At 43.3% G+C, this 12,723-nt stretch overlaps 1 protein-coding gene across 1 annotated transcript in view; it reads right to left on the minus strand.

Moving 5' to 3' along the window:
* SIPA1L2 (signal induced proliferation associated 1 like 2) overlaps positions 1-12,723 on the minus strand; it is a 225,149-nt gene that overhangs the window by 199,090 nt on the left and 13,336 nt on the right. The window lies entirely within an intron of this gene.

Raw genomic sequence — 12,723 nt, forward strand, 5'->3', positions numbered from 1 at the left:
TGAAGGACTGCGTAGCATTAAACTTCCTGCAGCCCTTCCCAGAAATCTTCTCCTTCGACTCAAGCCCAGGCAAACCTTCCTCCCCAGGCCCTGACCAAGGTGCCTCTGAAATGGTCAGGTCTCAGGTTCCACCAGCTCCAGGAAGGAAATGTGTCACTTCTCTTGCAGCCACTCAGCAGACAGAAGAGCTTAACATGCCTGGACATCTATTGTCGCTCTTGTCCCTTCACTCTTTCACCCCATTTCCTCAAGCAGTTACAGAAAAAAACAAACAACCAACCAACCAAAAAAGAAACCAGTAACTTTATTAAAACCACATGCTTCACCTGTAGCAGGAGTATATTCTACTGAGAAAGTATTCCCTTTGCAGATTAAAAGTCAGCTGCACAATTCTTTAGGATAGAATAAAACCGAGTCCCCTCCAAGCAAAAATGTACCTAGGTGTCTAGGGATCTCCTGAAAATCTCCGGCTCATCAAAACACTGAAATAGGTAGAAAGCTGGGAGAAAACATGATGAAAGTAGATGCTGATCTATCTTTTCCAGTCAGTCCACACATACCTCAGCCCCAGCAAAGAGCATGTAGCCACCCTAGCATTCCTCCAGCATTGACTTATCTTTTTCTTGAAGAATTCAGATGGCTAAAGGCCCGCTGCCCTTTGACAAGCCAGTCACAGTTGTTCTTCCCCTTTCACTCCTCCAAAATAACAGTTTTAGACTGGCTCTCACAAACATGAAATACCATTTTTCTTCTGAAAACTTCCTGTGAACACGTGATAACTCTTAAGACGTAGGAGTTGGGCAGAAATCCTTTGGGATGTAAATGGTGCTGCGACATTTCAGGTGTGCCCGCTGATAGCTGACACATACTGACAATAAACATGAAATAAAGCAACTATGTTTATCTGCACATATTGTTTAGCTTGTTGCCATCGTCACAGCAGATAAAGCTCTCATGTCCCATTTGAAGAGACAGGTAAGCAGATTTAGCTTAAAATAAGAATATCAAGCACCTATAGTATTTCTTGTGTGATTGATAGACTGTATGTGTTTGTGCATATGTGTGTGACAGACAGTACTGGAATATTTTAAACACTAAACTGCCGCATCCAGAGATTGGTAAATTAAATAATCATTCATTAGTTACCATAGTGATGCAGATGCAATCACAGTGAACAAAGAAGAAATGGGGGGTGGTGTTGTGTGAAACAACAAATGCTGACAGGATCAAGGCCCTGCATTGATTTTTGTTAATATATTTTTATTTATTAAAATCTCCTGACTGCAAGATCTTGTTCCATATTCATTAGTGTTTCACCTGCCTGCAAAGTGAAACAGGAGATACACTGATACAGCCTGAAAGATCCAAATCCTGAGCTGCAGCAAATTGCTATAGCTTTACTGACTTTGGCAAAGAGTAGCCAGTTTATGGCAGCTGGGGATCTGGCAAAAAAAAGAGCATCTAATTCTCTTTAGCTTCTGTAGCAACTGACTACTACTGCATCCTCTGCTACTTTATAACTTCTTACAGCAGTGCTCTCCAGTAAACAAGCAGAGACAGGGAGAAACTGGCTTTCCCAAAGCCAGCTGGCAGGTCTAGCCATATAACTGTCATTAATTTCAATGGCAGCTATATAGCTCAGTCTTCTAGTCAGCCTTGAGAATCTCATCAATAATACCTTTGCCAGTGATACCAGAAACAGCATGGGGTTCAGAGTAGTGCTCATCAGGCGGGGTTTAAGCAGAGGGGGCTGTGCCACCTTGCCCAGGCCTGTCGATCCTCCTGCTCGCAGGCAGCGCTGCACCCAGCTGCGTCACCCGGGCCCTCCGGCACCCAGGCACGAAAGCAGCAGCACCCATCTGTAGGAGGCTACATGAGAGAGAGAGAGAAAGAAAGAGGACTTTGCCCTCCTTTGGGTCATTGGCAAACATGCCCATGGTCAACTGCCTGATGATAATGCTAAGTGACTGGCCTGCTAAAGAATTAAAACTTCTTTATTTCTGCACATGTATTTGCATAGAAGAGAGTGCGCAGATAGATAGAAACTGTGCTGAGACTAATGCCACGGTCTGGTCCAGAGGACAGGGTCTTCCCCAAACCAGGACACACTGCCTCAGCCCTGTCCTCTGCCGTACGTCCCCTCACCCCAGCTGGTAGCAGCGGGCAGATGAGTGCCTGGCTGGCTACCCTGCACAGTACAGCAGCAGCGAAGGGCAGTTTGCACTAGAACACCAACACTAGCACCTGACATGGGTACAGGTCTCTTTTTTTACTCCACCACCACTTATTTGCTGGTGATAAACTATAACAAAGGAATGAGGCGGACAACTGGGACAGTAACAGCTCAGATGCAGCAAACACAGGACAGACACCAGAGCACGTGTGTCAGACATGGAGTGGCCTTAGAACAAATCCCCACTACAGCCTGAGTCTGTTGCTCTTTGAGCTTCTGACACTTGTCCAAAGCCAGCATAAATCTCCCAAAAGCTATGACTAGAGTCAGCTTTTGGCTAGCGATTCTCAACAAAGTCCATGCAGAATGGGTGACCTATTGCGACCCTTTTTAGGGAGTCAAATATATATCCCGTATATTGGAAATATTATGTAGATGCTCTAAAAAAAATCATTAACATCTTAGAGGCAGAGGTGAAAGTAGGAAACTGGGCAGCATCGTGCCCAGAGGTCTGTCTGCAGTCCATCCTCACAGCACCTAAATGCTTCTGTCCAAAATGAACACCAGTAACTACTACATCAGTTATCACTAACCATTAAGGACAACATAGCACATTGCATGAATGAAGCTGGGCATCTTCCTCTGAGCTGCATTGTCCGGATACCCACTGCAAGATCAGGCACTCTCCAAAATGTAGGAGGCAGAAAGCCAGGCTGAGATCCCATCTCCCAGCTCTAGATCGGTGCTATAAGAAAGAAAGGCTACAGAGTCATAAAGGATACCCCAAAATACCCAGTGGCTACCCCTACTGCAAACGGTGTAAGATACAGCTTGCAAGTACCCCAGTCATCCCCCAGCAGTCACTTGCAGACAAGCCCCAAGCCGGTGGTGCAACGCGAGACTCTGCGCAGTTCGACAGAGGCTGCCAGTGTACGGCTGATGAAAGGATGCTATTTCCTGCAGCATGAGCTAGGCACTGGAAGCAAAGCAGCCTTGCTGCACTTCAGATAGCAATTCAGTCCCTTTTCTTACACTATTAGCCAAAGACATCTGCTCAGTCACGTCTTAAATTCTTCAGCAACACATAGCTTTCATTTAAAGGGCCAGTGTTCTCTAGCCTTTTAGATAAGTAGATATTATTAAATCTGCTTAGACATCTCGACTACAGTAAATAATAGCCATCTTTACATGGAAACCTTCTTGATGATATCCCACTGGAAATGACCAACCTGTTTTATCTGAAGGTAAGAGAACCAGTATTAAGCTTTTTCCTACTTCAGTGAAAAAAACAAATACCCACTTCATTGCTCTATTGTGAGCTGTGAGAGGAACAAAGCTTATGTTTACAAATTATATTTTGTGTTACATTTTAGCTGATTGTAAAGACTATCCCTATATAGTCCGAGTCCTGTAAGCAGACCTCTGTGCAGAAGAGAATAGTCTGAGGTTGCTGGTCTGCATTTTTTTATTTCTATAATATGTGTAAGTGGCTAACAGCCACAAAACCACCTCTTTGCCTTCACAGCACTCTGAAAAGCACAAAACCTTGAAAACAAGGTTCGCCTCCTCTCTCACTTCCACAGGTGAGTAATGCTGCTGAGTACAAGAGGAAAGAAGCATCTCCTGCGTGCTCCTGCGGCTGCTCTGCCCATACTGCCCTGCGCACACCACCGTCCCCAGGGATGCGGCCTTTTACCAGGACTCACACCTCTGGCAGAAAATCCTCCTTCCCCCACAGCAATTGGGCAGCGGCAGATTAAACAGCTCCCCATTTCCCTTGCAGCGAAGCAAGCACCTCTCGGCAGCTGGGCTCCATCTATAGGACTTGATGTTCTCCTCAGGCATCAGTAAAGCTTGGGCTGTGAACACTCTTCCCTGTATGAGACGGGTCCCACACTCTCACCCTGAGAAGTTGTATAATGGAACCGCATATGGGGAGCACGTTGACATTGTTAAGGTTAATGATATAACAACAGAAAGCACATTTACAGGCAAACGGATTATAATTGCTCGAGTGAACAATACAAGCAACATATTGCAAATTGGCCTTCGGTGTGCTTTAGCAGCATTGTCGCCATCATCGCATTTTCACAACAGGTAGTATGCTATCTCTGATCCTGGGGGACGTAACACTTTCCACAGAGACTCTCTGTACATAACTGTTGACCACCCATAAGACAAACATGCGCCCTATAGCTTACTGTATACCCTAAGGCAGCACTGGGTGCCCCTCCTGCAGCTTTGTGGCATTCAGAGAAGGGGCTGATGCGGTTTCAGCATCGCATGTGTCTTGCCTTTGACTTCCCAGCCAAATGATCAACTACTGATTGCAGGTGTTTGGCAGCAAGAGGCCTTCAGTGTAAACCCAGTGAAGCATTAACTGCTTTAGCACCACACGCTGAGGGGAAGTAGAAAATAAAAAGTGACTAAATCAAGAAATTCCCCTCCCAATCCGAAAACCAAGGGAGGCCACTTCTTGATTTCTTTACTTGTTAGTCCTGCTTCTGGATCTTTTCAGTAGCGGTCACGACTTTTTAATGGTTTTGTGTGATGAAAGCCTTTGACGAGAGCATGTGTCACAGAAAGCACAGTGGTGAGCCATGGCTTTCATATATATGTTAACCAGCCTTTACAGCATTACGGGGCCTGGGTGACACAAGAGTAATTCAGTTAAGCTGCAGTGAAGCACACGGTTTCTGTGCTATACATCAGAAGACGGAGGAGCGTGGGACTGAAAGGCGAACAGCCGGAAAGCAGCAGCTCCATGGCATCCCACAGCACACAGTTAATATGGGAATGCTGCTGTGTGAAACACGTGGGACACACTCTGCTGGGGACAGTGCTGCTGGGACTGCTACATCGGAAAAGCACGCTGTGAAGAAAAGCCTATCCAGCCAGATAAGTGTTTACGCACAACTTAATGCTGAAGTGAGAATTCGGGACAGCCTGAAGCGTTGAATATCACGTTTCTGCTAGAGATAGCCAGATTTGCCCACAAGCAAAATTCACTCAGAGACATATACAAAGTGAATTTGCTTTTCCCTCTGATAATGTCGTCCCTCCCATATAAGAGGAATCTGTGGCTGGCGTAAATCTGCCTTTGAATGATACTCACACTTCTAAACTCCTTAGGAGCTTCTTTGAAAATCGGACTTAAAAAGTCCTGCTTTCCACCAAGATAACAGTTGTCTTATTTAGAAAATGACAATAGACTCAGCATTTCTCCACACCTGCAGTCTATAAGGCGAGCTACTAAATAAATGCAAGTATTCTGCTTTGTTGTTTTTTCTAATTTAGTATTTTCTACAGAGGTTTAAAAGTATCATCTACTATAACACAGAATCTTGAGATGAACAGAATAGAATAATACAAAATCAAACATTTCTGAGGTTAACTTAGAGCCATTTATTGTATTTCTATTTCTAGGGTTCAATTAGAGTAACATAATTTGTTAAAACCTGAACAGGTAATCAAATTGCAATCAACAATCTTCTTAAAAAAAAGAGACAGAGAGAGAAAAGATTTAAACAACAAGCTTTACAGATAGGAGAATAAAAGTAAATTCACTTCTACAGCCCCATGGGAAAATCTGGATGTAATCAATTCAGGGTAAAATTTAATTAAAAGACAGAGCAATGGGGTGGGGGACAAAATCCAGGTATATAGGAAATCTTTGAGAAATATTCCTGTGAGAACACAGTAAGATGATTGTTATTCTGCTCATACAGTTGAGTCACATCAGTAAGCAATCCATATACACGCATCATCTGACTTACGGGGGAAAAAAATAGGCTCATTTTCTCCAACTACCCAAGTAAGTCCCAGCTTAGAGGGGTTAAAAGACCATACCAACTACTTCATAGCATTCCAAACATTTCTGTGTCCACCCCAAAAAAAGTTACTGGTTTATCAGTTCTGCTTTATGTAAATCTTTACTCCTCATTGGCCTGCCACATAATTTTGGTTGAAAATTACCTAGAAATTAAGCATAATAATAATTACAAAAGGGAGGGAGAAAGATAAGGGACACTCAGAGTTTTCTTTAACTAAAAAACAGTATTGAGCTTCCTGAGAACGAAAACCTATTCAGTAAGGCACATAATTCATTATTAAAGACAGCTTTCTAACTCATAAGGAACATTAAGTTAATGTGCACTGCAAATAGCAAATTATGTAAAACTGCATCAACTGTTATATACTTATTATAAACAAAAGATTATAAAGCTCCCTTAGAAAACACTTGGGAAATGCTAGCCACTGAAAAATAGTGTGAGGAAAAGACATGACACAGAACAAAAATGGAAGAGTCTGATATAGCACAGAAAGTGTGATATTTGTCTCTTCTCCCAAGTAACAAGCGATAGGATGAGAGGAAATGGCCTCAAGTTGCACCAGGGGAGGTTTAGACTGGATATTAGGAAAGATTTCTTCACCAAAAGGGTTGAAGGCATTGGAACAGGCTGCCCAGGGAAGTGGCTGAGTCACCATCCCTGGAAATATTTAAAAGACATGAAGATGTGGTGCTTAGGGACATGGTTTAGTGGGCGGACTTGGCAGTGTTAGATTTACAGTTGGACTCAATGACCTTAAAGGTCTTTTCCAGCCTAAATGATTCTATGATTCTATGATTTGGTTTGAAAAGCATGCAAAAATCAAGCATAAAATGCCAAGAGATAAACGAATTAAATTCTTCATTGCAAACTGCAGACTATATACTGCATTTCATTTATTGGACTTTTTCTGCCAGGACACTGCGGCGCATGACGGGCCAAATCCCCAGTCAGTGACAGTTGTTACCAACCCGTGACTCAGCTCAGGCACCAGCACTGCCCAGGAGAATCCTGAGAGCGGACCAAACAACAACACGTAAACAGCTCATCACCAAGGGCACGAAAACAGAAACAAAAGGCACCTGGCAGGTGGGTCAGATACCTCCAGTGATCTGGAAGCGACACACAGCACCTTCGCGGCCAAGCTACAAGTCCAGACAAAGGCCAAGCAAAAAAAATTGTGTGTTTCAAACTTTCACCTGAGCAGAGAATATTTTGTCAGCATAGTAAATATGCATTTCAGCACTCATAGTAGTGAGAATATGCAGGAAGATTTTCACAAGCCTGGCCGGTTTTGCCAAGTGGGTGAGGCCTCTCACAGTGTTCTGCTCCCCGGGGACTCTGCCAGTGCAGAAACAAGTACAGCCAGTGGTCCCAGGCTGCTCTGCGGTAGACTTTCATGGTCACTGCCCAAAAGATAAATAGCTCCTATCCATCACTACCACTCCCTGCGGGCTACTAACTCCTCAGTGTATGTCTTCCCCGCTCCTTCCCTGGTATATCTGTGCCTTTACAGAGGCCTCCAGGTCACACTGTAGCATTCAGCTGCAGGAGGAGGGAATTTGTGGGTGAGAACTACCCCCATCCACATCAGACCTATTTTCCAGATAAATATAGGGTTGTCTCAAGAGTAACCACTAAGATTCTCAGATAAACTAAAAACCAAAACAAAAACCCAACCCTAATTTCAAAACAGCTTTACTGCTGTACACCTGTGACTCTTGCACACGTACTGGAGTTCTGCACCTGTACGCTTAAAACTGGCCTGTGCCCTGTACAAGGACAGGGAGCTCAGTGAAGGGCAGTAGGGAAACTTTGGGGCCAGGTAGTGAGAAAAACACTGTCAGAAGGAGGAAGTGAAAGTGAAAAACAAGGAAAAATATATCTCCCTGAACTCTCAGTAAGTTTCATGCTGTCCGCATAACACTAGGAGGTAAAACATTTCAGGCAGAAATGTAGTTGTCTAAGTTGACAGCATTCCTTCAAAACTCTGTTATGATGATAATGAAGAGTGTCCTGTTTGTGTTTTCTTGGCAGAGGTTTCCAACTTTCAGAAGGAAAATGAGAGAATTTGCAGAAGAGAGATTAAAAAGTCTCTCATTGACAGAGCCAAGGAAGACGTTGTTCTGTTTTGTTTAAATGGCCTTTATAAAATGTTCATTGCCTACCAACTATGTATTAATTATTGATAGGGGAAAAGTGGCAGGCAGCGCTGCGCTCAGTTTGACTGAGGGTAGGGAAATGTGCTGGCTTGTACCACCAAATGCAGAAAGTGCCCAATCTGCGGGACTGTCCCAAATGCAAAATTATTGTTAAGGGGAAATTTCCACGTGAAAGGACGACACTGGTAAGAATAAATCCCATTCCTCTCTCAGTCCCACTTTCTCTCAGTAAATGAGTTTGTTAAAGGGCTTTTACTTCAGCTGAAACAGGGTAGTACATTAACATGCTTTTTTAAACTTGTATTCTAAATGCTAGGAAAACAAAAGTGAAAAACAAGTTAAAAGCACTCAAAGAGAAATGAACAGCAAAACCCCTAACAACCATGCAGGGTTCTAATACAAAGCAGAAGAAATACATATATAATGTAGACGCACACAGTATTTGCTGGAAGCTGGCTGGAATTATGGATGTGCTGGATGAGCCACAGTCAGATTTTGCTTAAAATCAGATTACAGTTCAGTGTGTCAGGAGTTAAACTGTGTGTTACAGAAACCTCCTAGGATTTTATACTTAAATAGGAAAAACTCATGACACCAGCTATTTGTAAGAAATTTTGCCAGTATGGCAAAAAGTTCAGCTGAATAAAAAGTCGAGGTGTATGCTGTGTGCGTGCTGGATAAGCAGCGCACATTGCCCAAACTGAGATGTGTTTTGAAAATTCACTCCCAAAGACAACACTGGGGATGGTGTTTTTTCCAACCTAAAAAATCCTTCTATTGATTTTCTTCCCTTTAAAGAAATCACATGCCTACCACATTTCAAAGGAAATCATCCATCCTGCAAAAGCTCTTGTTTTTTCTGCTGTTGCTTTTCACTGGGTCTCAGTAGGGGTGCAGCTACACACTTGAAATATGTATACAGCAGGCCAGCACATTGCTCACCCAGTATATAGTCAAAATCTCGGCAGGCAGGCAGGCTGGCCTTACTGCTAACAGCAATTGCAGAACAAGAGATTCAGAAGCGCTAATGAAAGCCCTGCTGAACAGACTGGAGAATTTTTCAGACGCTATAAGAAAGCAATTTGTATTCAGGTGTATAACCACATACCATGGTTCACACACAAAGTCCTATCTAAACTTCTGGCTTTCCTGTCCTTCTCTTCACCCTAAAATCTTCCAATTTCTTTTTTTTCCTTTCTCTCTTCTTCTTCTTCTTCTACACCAACTGTGCTCTTGGCCCTTTGAGTAGATTTACAAGATCTACTCCTGACCTAGTTTTCTATTGTTACTCCTACAGCTCTCATCAAGAAACTTGGCAGACCCAAGAAGCTTAGTAGCAAGTCAGTGAAGTCCTCTAATGAGCTACATCAGTGAGCAAACCTTCCCCAACCTCACTCTGCCCTTGTTTCAGTTTCTTTGTCATTCAGGTCAGGAGCAAGCTCTCAAAGGAAGAAGCCTGCTCCCTCATGGAGCAAAGACTCCGGAACCAAGCTCTTGAATGTAACCAGAATAGCAGCCCATGGAGAACCCTAGGAGCAACCAAGGACATTCTGATCTTTTAGGGACGAAACCAGACTCACTTGTCCTACTTGGAGACTTAGAGCTTTGAGCGGAAATATCTGATTTGGTGTAACACTCTTGGAAGCTGATGACATGACAAAACCTAACAATAAATGCAAAGATACAAATAACAGTCAAGGACAAGAAAAAAGGACAATGTGGTTTACTTGGATATCATGCTTGTCCAAAGAAGTAACAAATAAAGTGACAGTGAAAATGAACAGTTTGGGGTTTCCTTCTGCTCATTTACTTTTTGCATCTGGCAGGCCTTTGTTGCTTTTCACTCTTTCATCTCTCAGCTGTTCTCCATCCCTGCAACCCATAACCCACACGGCAGGTGCCCACGTGTGCATACAGCTCCCCTGGGGCTCTGACAGGCCTGTACACCAGCACAGAGGCAGACAGGATTTGCAGCATGATTAATATGTTTCACCCTTGCTGAAAAGGTCCTTTACAAAGCTCCACCAACCTCCACCATTCCTAACTAATAAAGGGAAAAAAACCCTAAGAAACTGAAAGGAATTTTAACAAGAGAAGTCAGTGCATGCTCTTTTTTTACAGGGTGTTATACTAGAAATGGAAATCTTTTGCAACATAAAAAGCAGCTAGACATGGAGCATAACCAACACCAACACTTCTCACACTGGAGAAACTTCAATTCCAGATCTGGAGCTTTACATTATCTCTAGCCTTCACACATACCACTACGGCATCAGGGCTCCAGACGGTGCAACCACTGGCACAATATAAAGGAAAGTTTTTGGTTGTCTGGGCAAAGTTGATGTTTCCAGCTTCCCTAGTATTCTTGCTAGGTTACAACTATTAGTACTGTTCAAGAAGAGAAGCCCTTTATTATGTCTAGTACAGCACATTTTATTTTCTTCAAGCAAGCGCAAAGTATGTCAAAGTGGCCAGAATTACTGCTCTAGAAGCTAAAGGACATTTTTTTTTCCACTGTATGAGTAGACTCACTGACACCATGAGCTGCACTTGGTTCCTAAATTTTACTAATGTATCTCGACCCTAACACAAAGGGAGTACATTTCAGTGACGCACAGATTTTTTTTGGCCAGAAGGGTCTGTTATGATAACTTAGCTTGGTCTCCTGAACAGCACTGGCAATGTCCATTTGTTTAGTAGCTCCTTTCAAGAATACCAGTAGAGGAACCAATTAATTGTTTGTGACAGCAGTGGTCCTTTGCAGAATGCCACCCCTTGCCTACTAACAACTTCAGAACAGCAGCCCCCCTCCTCTGGTGCCAAGAACAGCCTTTGGATACCAGCGATGGAGTTAGAGAGCCGCACATGAACCCGTGAACAACAGCTGAAACTGTACGTAGTTACTGGTTCCCTGTGTGATCCAATGTGTTAGTGACAGAAAATCACAATCAGCATGTTTTCTCTTAGCTGGCTTTAAGTATCTGCAAATTGTGATTTCCTATTCTAGAAAGAACATATATTGATGGAGCTGTTCAGCTGATAGCTTCACTTATTTAAGCTAGTACTGTCTCCTTTTTGCCTGTGTGATTTCAGAGGAGTTTCCAACACACTTCACCACCTCTGTACAAATATTCTGCCACAAATTATATTGATATCTATCCTCCAGCTTGCAGATCAGATAAGATCACAGCACATTGTTTAAAGATCTGCCTTTTATACAATCAGAGACTGTGCCAAACAGCAGTACATTACAAAGCAAAGCCTTTGTTTACAGAAGAAAAAAATAACTCTCCACTGGAGATCTTGTTGTTGTGTACATGGGAAATTATAGGAGTAAAATTAGACAGTAGAGTTTAATAATTAAGGTTATACCCCCAGTGCTGACATTTTTCTTGAACGATACACTTTTTCCTAACACCCTTTATTTTTTTCCACAGGGATTTAAGATAAAGTATTTTACTTCATGTTGGGTCAGTTAAACATGGTCACTGAGAGACACAAGGTTCATCAGTGCTCCTCAAGGTATCAGCATCCATCAGCTGTCTGCGCTTGTTCATATGCTCAGGGTTGAGCTAATCACCAGATCTGGAACAGGGAAGCAATCCTTTTCCAAATTAGCTCATCAGACTCTGCTGTTTTTTGTTTTCCTCTGCAGCATTGTGCGTGGTCCGGACGTGTCTGCAAATGTCACCCAGCAAATCTCCTGCTAGCCAGAAGGACTTAGAAATGCCCTTGATCTCTCCTGATCTCCTGTGGCATGATTGTTGTGGCATTAGATCTTCTAGCACAGACTTGGAGTCTGTTGTGAGAAGCCTGGAAACGTACAGCATCCCGGAGTGAGATGAGCTACAGTGCACAGGACCACACATCTGCAGCATGCCTTTCTGCAGTCTGAGAGGCACTGACTCGATGACTCAGGTGGTGCCCTTCAGTCCTGTATCTTTAGGTCACCTGTGTGGCCGCTCCCTTGCTCTGGAACGACTGCCATGGAGGGAGCTCTGTGGGTATTGTGGATGCAATTTACCTACATATCTCTAGATGTGCATGGCTAACCTGAGCTATTGGCTCATCTCTGTTCATCTCTATGTTCAGTCTCCATTTGGAGTTCCACCTGCAATAACGATACCATTTCAGGCTCCAGCTTTAACTCCCAGTGTCGATGTAAGCAATGTGCTGGGCTTTGCTTTACATTCTGGTTGTGAAAAAGGCTCTTAAAATTAGTGTAAGAAAAATAAAGCAACTGACTGCTCTTTTTCCTTGCCACCCTTACCAAAGATTTAAGTGTAGAGATCAAGATCACCCCACTCAATTGTAGACATTTAACCAAGCCAGCTAAACAAGCCTTGGCTCCTGTACAATCAACAGACAAAAAAAAGGCTCCTCAGAGAGGGAGTCAGTTAATCTGAAGATCTGACAGCTCTGGAAGAGCCTCTCTCTCTCCCTGCGGCAGAGGACAAATATGACTAGGTTGCCTCTGCTAAGCAGGATGAATGCAGGCCTTAGAGATGAACAAACTGGGAAGACATACGAATGGGAAGAGTAGAGAGCAAAATGAAAG

The sequence above is a fragment of the Balearica regulorum genome, chromosome 3 (genome assembly GCF_011004875.1).
Source record: "Balearica regulorum gibbericeps isolate bBalReg1 chromosome 3, bBalReg1.pri, whole genome shotgun sequence".
NCBI lineage: Eukaryota > Metazoa > Chordata > Aves > Gruiformes > Gruidae > Balearica > Balearica regulorum.